Raw genomic sequence first — 13,742 nt, forward strand, 5'->3', positions numbered from 1 at the left:
ACACTCTATTTGCGCCTCGTGGTTCGACAACCAATCCATTCCTAATATAATGTCAAACTCTCCTAACTTAAAATGAATTAAGTCAGCAGAAAAGTGCCAACCTTCTATAATCAAATCGCAATCGGGATAAACCCTATTAACATAGACTTTCTCTTGATTTGGTACTTCTATAATCTGATTGGGTTCAAGAGGGTATGCATCATATTTTAATCTATCTAGAATACTTTCAGCAATAAAAGATCTAGTTGCTCCAGAATCCATTAATAATTTTACTTCTACTGAGTTTATAACGAGCATACCTGCCACCACATCCACATCTTGCACGACATCTTTCATTGTCATGTTAAAGGTTCTAGCTTTGCATTGAGCTGTTGATGCTGGGAGAAGCGGAAGTCTAGCAATCCTAAGAACATTTGCCTTTTGAACAGGCTCCTTGCAATTTCTGGCCATATGGCCCACTTTTCCACACTTGAAACAGGTTAATTCAGGCTTCTTTGCTCCACTTTGTGCATTCCGATGAATAATATCCTTTTTGATTACACCTAAAACAGGTCACATCTAACTTGTTACATCTTTCCGGGTGTCTTTTCGTCTACTATCATTTCCCGGTTGTCTGGTTTTTTGAAAACGATTCTTTTGAGCTCCATTCCCGGGTTTAAACTTTTGAAACTTTTGATTCAGACCTCCACCATTCTTACCAAGCTTCCCTCTAAACTTCGAACTTCCTTGCTCTTGCTCCAAGCTCTCTAACTTCCTTTTCCTACCTTCATTCTCTCTTTTTACAGCTTCACACTCCCCTTCCACTATCATTGCCTTCTGCACCAAGGCGGCATAGTTCTTGATCTCCAACCGTGCCACTTGACTCTGAATCCATGGCCTAAGTCCATGTTGGAACCTTTTGGCCTTCTTTGCCTCCGTATTCACATACTCAGGTACAAATCTAGATAACTCCGAAAATTTCACTTCATATTCTCCCACCGACATATCCTCTTGTCTAAGATCCAAAAATTTCATCTCTAGCTGATCTTGTATATAACTTGGCAAGTACTTCTCCAGAAACATCTCCGTAAACTTTTCCCATGACAAATATTTTCCTTCAAGCAATGTTTTAGAAGATTCCCACCAGTAACTTGCCTCATCCTTAGGATAATAACTCACATACTGTGCTTTCTTTTCATCCTTAACTTCTGCCAACTCAAATGCTTTCTCCATTTCTCTTAACCACGACTGAGCTTTAATCGGGTCTGGTAATCCTAAGAACTCTGGGCGATGGACATATTGAAAATGTTTGGAGTTTCCAACCTTAGGGGCTATGAGTCATTGCAAAAGCTGAGCAAGTCGGTTTATCATAGTGGTATCTTGGTTGAGTTCTTGGTCTTGGGTTTGAATTTCTTCTTCTAGGTGATCTGGTGAGTTGGTCATTTCTTACAAACTTGATTGAGCAATTATTTAGAAATACGATAGCATGGTATTGATATATAACAACATTTTACTACGAAATAACTTTTACGGGTTTTAAGCTTTACCCAGTTTTGCACATGCAATCCTATTACTATATAATTCCTCTTATCAGTTGTGTTTGCACATGGCATAGGGCACGATTTTGTGAAATATTAAACACGGTTATATAGAAACATGGTAAGCAAAACAGTTTACAAAGATTTCCAGGGTGCACAATAGGAAACAAGATATATGATTTATTCAAGAAGCCAAGGGTACATAGATAAAAGGTCTGATTATATCAAGTTCTGAAATAAGGTACAATAATATAACAAGGTTAAACAGAGGAAAAACTGGAAAACATCCCCTATCTACCCCTAACTTCTAACAACCGCTACGGAACCAAGTTCTGAAATACAATACAATAAATGAAAAAAGGATCCCGTCATCTGACCAAGTATCCCAAGCCTACTGGAGCTAAAAAGAAACAACAACAACTACGGGCTCCACCAGATGTCCCGCCTGATCACCATCATCTAATCATCCAAAATCTCTCTCAACACAACCAACATCCAGCAATGATTTTATGTAGCCTCAGCATCAGCATCACTAGTGGATGGTCCCTCGTCCAATCTCCTCCGGGCAATCTGCTCCACCATCTGAATCCGAACTCTCCATTCATCCTCTATAACTGAAGTCCTCTGCCTAGACTCTCGAGCTAGCCTATCCACCAGAGCTCCCAACCCAGGAATGTGGGAGTAAACAAAGTCTCGATCCTAGGTTAACTCGCCACCAACACTTACATGCACAATCTTAGGCATCTCAGACTCTGGCTCAGGGGCTGGGGTTTCTAACTCTAGCCTTAAGGGCGATATCTGCATAGGAATCTCACTACTCTCAGATGGACCCTCCTCCTGATCTGAACTAACATACACAGGCTCCTCTGAAGAGGGTGGAATAGAGTCCATGGGGGTACTGGTCAAACTAATCTCTGAATCAGAATCACTACCACTACTGGGGTCCTGAGAGAAAACATAAAACAACAACCAAGAAATAGTGTTAGGGTTAAATAAAACTTCCAACTAACTCACACCCTAACTCTAGTTGCCACTTTAACCTATTCACTTTTCTTAGACTATACCTATTAGTCTAACTCAACTCTATATGAGTCGAACACTCTCGCAATATAGATATATAACCCAAAATACACTTTTTCCTAACTTGTCTCAGGGACTAGATCCCGTAGCTCTGATACCAACATGTGACGCCCTCAATCTCGGGGTTAGGCAATGAGGACCCACACACCTTTAAACTAACATTAAATAAGCATAAACCCCGGTTAACTACTAACAGGTTCAAATAGGATTAAGTTTGAGACAAGATTATAACTACCGACCAGATAATATATAATACAACCCAAAATAATACCAAATTTATATAATCGATTCCGACTTGGAACCGACAGATAACCCATTATATCTTTACAAACTTTTCAACTAAGCGCTTGCTCACACACAACCTGTACTACCTGCTCTGGCATCTGAAAGCCTACAACACGGTAAGGGCCACCAGGTACGCTCTTATGAGCAATGCGCCTAAGTCTGGCCATCCTCTTGCTTAACTGCCATAGTTAGAACAGAGCAAAATATACGAGTATAAAACCCAGCAAGTTACTAAATGACAGTTCTATGATGCAATAATCAACATTTATCCACAATTACTTTTAAGGCATTCTATTTTAAATCTCTAGGTGGCAGATTTCTATATTTGGGCTATGGAAGGGTTATGAATAAATAGCCGGGCTTTGAAGAATCAAGGTTCAAGATAAGGTGAAAGCCGACATTCATCACAAATCATTAACAGGATCTCAAGGATCTCAAGGATCTCTCAAATGGAAAGCGAGAATCTATTCAACTCTGGGAATCACTTATATGATTGATAATTATATAAGAATAAGAATCAGGGTTCACAAACTGTATGCTAAACAGTAACACAATCAACTCTTCTCAAATCATTTCAAAATATTATAAACCATTTCATTTTCAAAGAAGCAATTTGCTAAGCAATGTATTCAATATCTTTTTATAAAGTGATAGGGAACCCTTGATTGGACTACTTTAACTTTCATAAATATTAATACGGGTAATCAGCCCGTACCGACCTCCAGCTGGTCGTTAAGGTACCTATGTCATAATTTCAGCCTTAAACTGGACTAGCCCCACTAGTCTCTTATATGACTGGACTAGTCCCACTAGTCTCTTACGTCTCAATCCAATCCATCAGGAATTCATTTGGAAAACCTTTTGTTGGAGAATAAAGGTTTTACTAAGTTCATTTTATCATTACCAAGAATATGAAATCATTCGGACTCTTTCGAATTGAAAATCATTCTTAAGTTCAATTTCAAGAAATCAAAGAAACTGAATGAATCAAAAGTAATCAAAGGTTAACGCTATGGTCAAAGAGCAAATGACAACCAAAGTACGTAATTTGGGAATTCGGTACAGTTATAGAAATCACCATAGAATAAGGTATACAAAAGAAGGATATAGGTTAATCAAACAATACGCAGGGAGTTGATAAAGGTTCTTATAAGGATCACAAGAATTCAAGGTATCTAAAGGAGTCAATAGGTAATTAGGGTATAAATCAACAGGGGTTATTACAAGGGTTTGGACAGTAAGCATATCAAGTTGTTCTGAGAACAATAACAGGGTGTTTCAAAGAACCAATAACAAGTATAGTACAAGAATTCAATATCAAGGTTCAAGAATCAATAACAGATTATCACAAGTGTTATAAAAGATCAATACTCTATCATGGCATCATCAATATCCTTTCAATACACAACTTATATAGGTAGGCAGAGTTACTTGCCTGAATTCGGTTTCCTGTTTTACAAGGGTTGAACTACTGCCACCTAGAACACCTTTCCCTTTCCTAGCCTGAATGCCTTCACGCTCCGAATCTACAATCCAAAAATCAAAACCCTAATTAGATTCCCACACGACGTTCCCAGAACGTTTAACAATTACCCCTTATCACAATACCCTAAGAGTATATATATACTCGATCATATTCACATAGCACGCTGATACAATATACTTGTATACTTTAAACCAAATAGTCATCGAATCACATATTGCGACGCAACCATAACACATAGCATATAATCCTTATATCCAAACTCTTTACTTGAGTTATAATAACGATTATACAATCCTATATCAAAACGAATCAATCTTTCCTTTTATTTCACTTAATTCGAACCAAAACCACCAAATAAACCAATTAATTCCAAGAAATCTTCCATGCATTCAATTGGTGAAATCCTAGGATCAAATTAACTTCTTTTACACCCTTAACCATTCGGCCCTTACAACCAAACACAATCAAGTACACTCAAATACAATCAAACATAATCAAACACAATTAAACCTCATTTAATAACATGCAAGTACAAGAATCACTTACACAATCAAGTCTCATCCTTTTTAATCCAAAAACCGAATCAAAATCATATTCAAAATTCAAAAATCAAAACCCTCTTTTAACTACAAAAATTCGAACCTAAAATCAACATAAACACCATCCAAAATTGACATGCAATCAAGTACTCATTTCAATTATCACTAGTAGCTAAAGCAATTAGCATATAAGCCCACAAAATCAACTTAATCCCTTTCCAATCATAAGACCCATTCGGGTTTTTCAAAAAAACACACACATGCATAAATAAATTTTGACATGCAAAGCTTTAAATCACAATATCAACTCACTTTAACCCTTATCTTAACCATTCAACTCATTTTCTTTACAAATAAAACTAAACACACTTGCTTATATTCAAACACATGCATGCCATGAAACCATCTTAAAAACAAAGATTTATATTCAATATCAAGTTTAACACTAAAACAAATAAGCAATTCATCATTCAAAATCAAAAACCCCCTTTTCAACAACAAAATTCGAACTAACATCAAACAAAACCAAAGAAAATACAACATATCACCCACTATACTTGTCATATGATCATACACTAAGAAATTGAGATTTTCTTAGGTATAATCAAAAGAAGTTGATTTAGAACTAGCTTAAACAATTACATGCAAAAGGTAAACAGATAGAGAATGAGAAATAAGGAAGATTGATGGTGAAAACTTTGATTTGCAACTAGAATTAAGCTTTACATGTAAGAGAGAGAAAAAGGGAAAGTATGAGAGAGAGAGAGAGTTCGGGAGTGAGAGAAGAGAGAAAAGAGAGAAAAGGGAGAAAAGAGAGAAGTGGGGAGGAAGAGAAAGAAAAAGGGAAGGGTGTTCTCTCTTTTATAGCCACCAAGGAGGGCATTTTGGTATTTTGAATTTAAATTCCCAATTTCATTTTATGCTTAAATCAAAAATGAATTTGGTTGATAGATAATTTATTGAGAAAAGATGAAAATACCACGAATATCATTTTTAGAATATATAACTTGAAATTAGCTTCCCCGCCATATTTTTAAAATAATTTTTGAGCATACGGTTTATTTTCTATGAATTTTATAAGATTGCGCTCAAAATAGAATTATAACTCGATAAAATCATTTTAAAATACACCGATCACCAAATAAATCCATCCATCATTTTTATAAAGTCTCTAAGACTATCTTGGAGATGATAAAACAAATTTCACGTCTCGACCATACTCAAATAATTTTATAAAAATGAATAAAGGTTCAATACACCTTAATTAAATCAAATCAATTCCATAAAATCATTTAAAAATAACCAAAGCACATAATCAAGCACATTCTCAAGCAACATGTATTCACATATCATGACTCATATCGTAACATATTTGATCATAATAATTCCCCTTTTTAATTAATATTCACTTTTCGCATAACGGGTCGCCTCCTATCTGACGGCCCGACGCTGAGCGTTTTTAACTACGCTTCTCTATCATTCTCTTTATACCATCTGACACATCACTGGAATATAATATTGTTTTAAACTTTTCCACTAAACACAATAACACATAGTTCACACCTAGATACTTTTATTCTCTTTTTAAGACGGGTTCCATTCTACCTGACGTCCCGACAACACAGCTTATCCCCTAAGCTGACTCATCAAACTGGAACGTGTCATTTTACGTTCCCAGATACTAATATACCATAAAGACAATTAATTAACAAAATCATTTAACGCTTTATTTAATCACATAATTTATAATTACACCCAAGAATTATACTTTATTCACTTAATCGCATCGCGAAATTCCCAGTCGCTACAACACGCACTAATATTCACGCAAGTATACGTGATCACAAATAATATAGAATTAATTCTAGTTCGTTCCCACAGGGACTGGTTTAGGTTAATTTTAATCAATGTACTTATGAAACAATAGTATGGTTATTATTCAATGCTAAGATGAATAACAAATTGAAGTTATTTACCACAATTAACTAAGAGATTATACTAAAGAACATTAACTAAGAGAATTAAAGAGTTGGATACTATATGACACAAACATGGGATTCTAACTTCATTAAATACTTCATTCAATAGCCTTTTCATTCTTAATCTTAGCATGCAATGGTGATGACACTAATCAGATAACACGAAACTGATAAACGCTAACTTTCGTTGTATGAATACCATACTACTATACATCCATAAGAGAGATAGAAGCTGAATAGACACCAATTATATTGAGACCCTGTATGTCTATAGAATTTGACAAAATAACGGTTTAACGCACAATTTATCTATCGTGATTATATAGGGCAAGTAAGATGGTTAAAATTACCTACGAATCATGCATATCAAATACATGAACCTATGCTAGCATGGCAAGTTCTAAACTTTTAAATTCACTTTTGCTTCAATAGAGATTAACACACTTTCATATAAGTTCGAGACGCTCATTAGACGAATAAGAACAACCAATACTAGGTTATCATACAATCACCACACACCAAGGCATCAAAACGAATTAACTAAAAAAATCCATAAATAAATCCGCTAGAACCCCACGATAACGATTAGCCCATAATCGGACTCATCATCAACGTGGGTTCCGATGAAAGCATGGTATACTAAATGTAGTATTTATACTAAATAAATAATAAACCAAGTATGAAACAATAGTATAGGTTCACAAGCAAGAAAACTAGCATCCAAAGTTACAATTTAAAACAAAGAATCAGAAGAATAAACTAGATCCTCTTCGCCTTGGTTGAATTGTGCTCTACGGTCTTCTTACGGCTTCTCCTTAAGCTCTAGTAGGTCTAGTTATAAAAAATGAACATAAGTTATGCTTATATATCAACCCATACAGATTAGAAGTCTTCTGGATCAAAATCAGAGTAGAAACAGGATTCTTTGAATTCAACCCGGCGCGGGCGCGCACTTTACCAGCACGGGCGCACTGCATCCCTGCACTCGAGGCGCGGGCGCGCTGGCTCTCTGGAAAAATTTATAAATTCTTCTTTTCTTGCTGGTTGAGTTGGTATTTTCATGAGCTTTTATTCTAGACACCATCCTTTCACCAATTTGGCATCAAAACAATGCTAGATCACCTGAATTCTTGTTAAATGCCTGAAATGCAAAACACTACAAAAAAAATGTCAAAAACACCAACAACTTGAGTACAAAACACTAATTCAAAGATTTACGGAGCGTTAGAAAGTGACATAAATGCCACTCAACATACCTCCAAACTTGAATCAATGCTTATCCTCAAGAAAAACATACTCAAAGAACAAGAAATAAAAAAAATGCATGAATGCAAACTGTATGAATGCAACGATCCTCGTAGAATAACTAAAACAATCAACAAGCAACATCTCAACACATGTAGTTATTCACACAAAGATCAATTAAGTTCCTCAAATCCACTTACAAGCCAGAAACGTGCGTGTGTGGAAATGATTACAGATATACTATCACAACTAGATCAATAATCATGACTCACTACTCATCAAGGCAATCACGAGGTTATAAAAAGAATAAAAGCTAAACTCAAAATAAATTATAACACTTTTATTCTTATATCAGAGTTTTACATGGATTCATACTTTTATTCACAACACAAAAACAATACAAATATGCTTATTTGACCGTGCAATGAGTGAGGTCCACAAAAGACTTATAAAATAATACCCATGTAGCGAGCATTAGGTTAGTGGATCCCGGACTATAAAAACCTTAGGTCACTAGGCACAAAGTCCCCTAAGAACTTAATAACTCGAGTATTAAAGATCCAACCCGTGATCAATTATGCATAAACTCCTATATTTTCTTTCTTTCTTTTTCCTTTTTTTCTTCTTTTCTTTTTTACAAATTTCTGAACGAGTGCGTTTCGCTCCATCTCATTCAACCCTAGACTACTCATATAAAATGAGCCGGTTACTAGCCATTTAACACCTAACCACAACAACTAGCAATGAAATCAATTTTTTTCCAATTTTTAAATATCCATGTTATTTTATTATTAAGAGAATATCCTAAATTCTAAATATAAACAAGTGATTAAACCTTGACAAACAAATAAACCATGACCGTGATCTAACACTCAAGCAACCTATAAGATATAGTGAAATATAATTGTCTCTAGCATGCAAATCAACTCGATAAGAATTAACATAACTAAGCACGACATCACTACACTAGCATCAATATCACAACTTAATCAGAAAAAATTTCTGAGGGATCATGTTATAATGCAGATGCATGAAAGTATATGAACAAACTATCATACATAAATAAAAAAACTACAAAAATAAAATAAAAAAACTACTACATGGAAAATATAAAACTATATGAACTAAACTAGCATGAATATGCAAACTACATGAGACTCACACAAAATATATAATCCTTAACTACTACCCCCAAACTTAAAATATTCACTGTCATCAGTGAAGGTAATAGCAAGGATTCAGGCATACCTACTTAGAATCAGGGTTATCACCCTGAAGGGGTGGTGTGTCAGGAGTATCTGGAGGCGGATATACAGAATCCTTACCGAATACTGGCCATTGGATGTCAACTCATGTGGCTCTGAATGCAGTCCCCAACGCCTGGGTAAGGTCATGTATAAAGCGACTATGGATGTCATGCATCACATCCATCCTCCTCAACAAGCACCTATACTGTGCTGAACTCATCCCAGCATTGCCCTGTGCTTCCTCCTCCTCCTATTGTTGCTGTTGCGATCCCGAAGGACCGACCTCTCCCAACTCAGCTTTCCAAGCTGCTCTGCTCGCCTACGTCGTGCCACCAGCATATGCCTTAGGAGCTGGACTTCCACCTGGCAGATGTTCATAAGAGTATCCAAACCCCTTAGGATCGGGCTTCCCACCATACCACCCCGTCATATTTAACGACATTGAACTATCTATCGGGGCACTCGAGAGCTGTAGCTGCTCATGTGCGGGCCAATGAACTCCAACCGCCACACACAGCTTTATCACAATGGACGCATAGGGTATAGAACCCATAGTACTCCCTCGCAAGAATCTCTGAATACCCTAATGAATTACCATCCCAAGATCCATATAGTCTCCCTGAAGAATACCCCATAACAAATGTGCACGCTCCACAATAACATCATGCACGTGATAAGATGGCATGATGTTAGCACAAATAAAAGAATTCCATGCACGTGCAAACCTGTTCATGCACGATGCAGGGAAAGTGGCATACTCATTTGTGCCCTTCTTGAACTTCCAATGAGTCCCAGGCACACACAGGGTAGCAATAATTAAATCCAAGTTAAACTCATCCGGAGTCTTCTCATTCAAATTCTCCTGTTCTGGCCTCCTCTCGGGCTGCTCAATCACCCTACGAATAGCCTCAGCACTATACTCCACCGTCATCCCCCTAACCACCGTGAAATCGTTCTTCTCTGCCTTAGCATTCACGTAGAACTCACGCACCAGCAGCGGGTGTCTCGCAAAAAGCAACCCAGCCCATCTCCAAGATCATCTCCAACAACTTACCATCTTTTCCCGATGGAAGAAAACCAGGATCCTTAGCTATAGGCTTCGAAAACCGCCTCGCATACTTCGCCTCAGCCTCGGGAGATGAAAACCTAGGCCTCACACCACCCGCACTTGAAGAATCAGTGGTGTTGCTGCTAACTTGGGTTCGTTGTCTTTTTGGTGCCATTGAGATTGAATAAGCTTGAGAGAATAGAAGTTTGTAGGAGAGATTTGTGTGTTTGAGAGTTTGAGAAGTGATGGAGGAGTTTGTGTATAAGTGTATATATATAGGAGATTGGGAGAGAATTAGTTATGGAAAAGGAGTGGGAATTGATTGTGGGAATAATGAGAATAATGGGTTTAATGGGTTTGATTTGGAGAGGGAATTATGGAATGTGGAGGAGGAAAATTCGGTTACAAATTGAATTTGTATTGAAGTCCCCAATTTTCTGTTATTTTGCTCTCTTATTTTTTTTTACTTCAGTGACCCAGCGCGGCCGCCCCTCCTGGCAGCGCGGGCGTATCGTGCTTCTGGAAAACCAGCGCAGCCGTCCCGCATGCCAGCGCGGGCGCGCCATGCTACTATAGTTGGCACTGAATTTTTCTATTTTTCTGATTTTTTTTGAGTTTTTTCTCATTTTTTCCTTTTTCCTCTATCTACTACTATACAACAAACTTGGGTTGCCTCCCAAGAAGCACTTGGTTTATGTCGTTAGCTTGATGTAGAATCTCGAGATCAAGTAGACAATAGAACGGCATTAACCACCTCATAATTTGCCGTATCCCCATAGTAGTACTTCAAACTCTGACCATTCATCTTGAATGCTTGGCCTGGATCATTCTCAAAAATCTCCACAGCTCCATGTGGAAACACAATTTTGATTATGAAAGATCTGGACCATCTCGACTTCAGTTTACCAAGAAAAAGATGGAGACGAGAGTTGAACAAAAGAACTTGCTGCCCCGGCCAAATGATTTAAGCACCAGGCCCCTATCGTGCCACCTCTTAACTTTCTCCTAATACATTTTGTTGTTTTCATACGCTTGAAGCCGAAATTCATCGAGTTCATTCAATTGAAGCATTCTCTTCTTACAGCTACATCCAAATCAAGCTTCAACTTCTTCAAAGGCCAGTATACTTTATGTTCGAGCTCCACAGGAAAATGACACCCCTTACCATAAACCAACTGAAATGGTGATATGCTAAGTGGAGTCTTGCATGCTGTTCTATATGCCCAAACAGCTTCGTCAAGCTTCAAAGACCAATTCCTTCCTTGATGGACACACAACTTTCTCTAGAATACGCTTAATCTCTCTGTTAGACACTTCAGCTTGACCATTATTCTGAGGATGGTAGGCTGTAGCAATGCGATGATTCATATTATACCTTTGCATCATTGCAGTGAACTTGCAATTACAAAAATGCGATCTCTCATCACTGATTATAACTCTTGGAGTCCTAAATCGTGTGAATATCTGCTTATGAAGAAAATTAAGCACTACCTTCGCATCCTTTATCGGCAAAGCTTTAACTTCAACCCATTTCGACACATAATCGACCGCCAACAAGATATACTGATTATTGCAAGATGAAACAAATGGCCCCATGAAGTCGATTCCCCAAATATCAAAGACTTCAACCTCGAGAAGCACATTAAGAGGCATCTTATCCCTCTTAGACATTACCCATACGCTGGCATCGATCACACTTCAAAATAAAGTGATGCACATCCTTGAACAATGTAGGCCAAAAGAATCTTGCTTGAAGGACACGAGATGTTGTCTTCTCTCTACCATAGTGGCCCCCATAAACAGTCAAATGACAGTCTCGCAAGATCCCCCCTGTTTCGCTGTACGGAATACATCGCCTGATGTTTTGGTTAGCTCCTTGACTAAACAAATATAGTTCATCCCACATGTACCGTTTCACCTCATGAAGAAACTTCTTCCTTTTAATATAAAACAAGTCTGGAGGCATGATATTACTCACAAGATAGTTCACAATATCTACAAACCACGGTTCTTCTTCTTGCACTCCATACAACTGCTCATCGGTAAAAGACTCATTTATCAATGTCTTATCCTGTGAAGTTGCACTTGGGTCTTCCAAACGTGACAGATGATCAGCGACTTGATTCTCAGTACCTTTTATGTCCTTAATCTCTAATTCAAATTCTTGAAGTAAAAGAACCCATTAATCAATCTAGGCTTCGAGTCCTTTTTTGAGACGAGATATCGAATCGCAGCGTGATCAGTGAAAACTGTCACCTTCATCCCAAGCAAATAAGATCGAAACTTCTCAAAACCATAGACAATGGCCAAAAGTTCTTTCTCAGTAGTAGTATAATTTAGTTGAGCACCGTTGAGGGTCTTACTAGCATAGTAGACCACATAAAATATGTTGTTCTTTCTCTACCCAAGAACTGCTCTAACTGCATAGTCACTTGCATCGCACATCATCTCAAAAGGTTCATTCCAATCAGGTGCAGTTATCACAGGTGCCGTGCTCAAACTCTTCTTCAAGAACTCAAAAGCAGCTAGACACTCGTCATCAAACTTGAACGGGACAACCTTCTCTAGTATATTACACAAGGGACCTCATATTGGCTTTGTCCACTTCAAGACCTTTACTAGAGACCTTGTGACCAAGAATAATGCCTTGTCGCACCATAAAGTGACATTTTTCCCAATTGAGAACCAGATTGGTCTCAACACACCTTTTAAGAAATATGCCAAGATTTTGCAAGCACTCATCAAAAGAATCACCAAACATAGAGAAATCATTCATAAACACCTCCACATTCTGACCAATCATGTCATAGAATATAGCCATCATGCATATCTGAAATGTGGCAGATACTCCATATAAAACAAAAGAAACTCTTCTAAAGGGGAACGTACCAAATGGACAAGTGAAAGTAGTCTTTTCCTGATCCTCTGGAGCGATGCAAATCAGATTATAGCCCGAATAGCCATCCAGAAGACAGTAGTAATTGTGCCCAGCCAATCTGTCAAACATCTGATCAATAAAAGGCAGAGGGAAGTGATCCTTTCTTGTGGCTTTGTTCATCTTCCTGTAGTCCATGCAAACTCTCCACCCCGTGACTGTTCGAGTCGGGATGAGCTCATTCTTCTCATTAGCTACAACCGTGATACCTCCTTTCTTTGGCATACACTGAACTGGACTCACCCAAGAACTGTCAGAAATGGGGTAGATGATCCCCGCATCTAGCCACTTGAGAATTTACTTCTTCACAACTTCTTTTATGATAGGATTGACCTTTCTCTGTTGTTCAACAGTAGGCTTGCTACCTTCCTCTAGCAGAAT

This window comes from Apium graveolens, chromosome 9 (assembly GCF_009905375.1).
Source record: "Apium graveolens cultivar Ventura chromosome 9, ASM990537v1, whole genome shotgun sequence".
In the NCBI taxonomy this organism is placed as follows: domain Eukaryota; kingdom Viridiplantae; phylum Streptophyta; class Magnoliopsida; order Apiales; family Apiaceae; genus Apium; species Apium graveolens.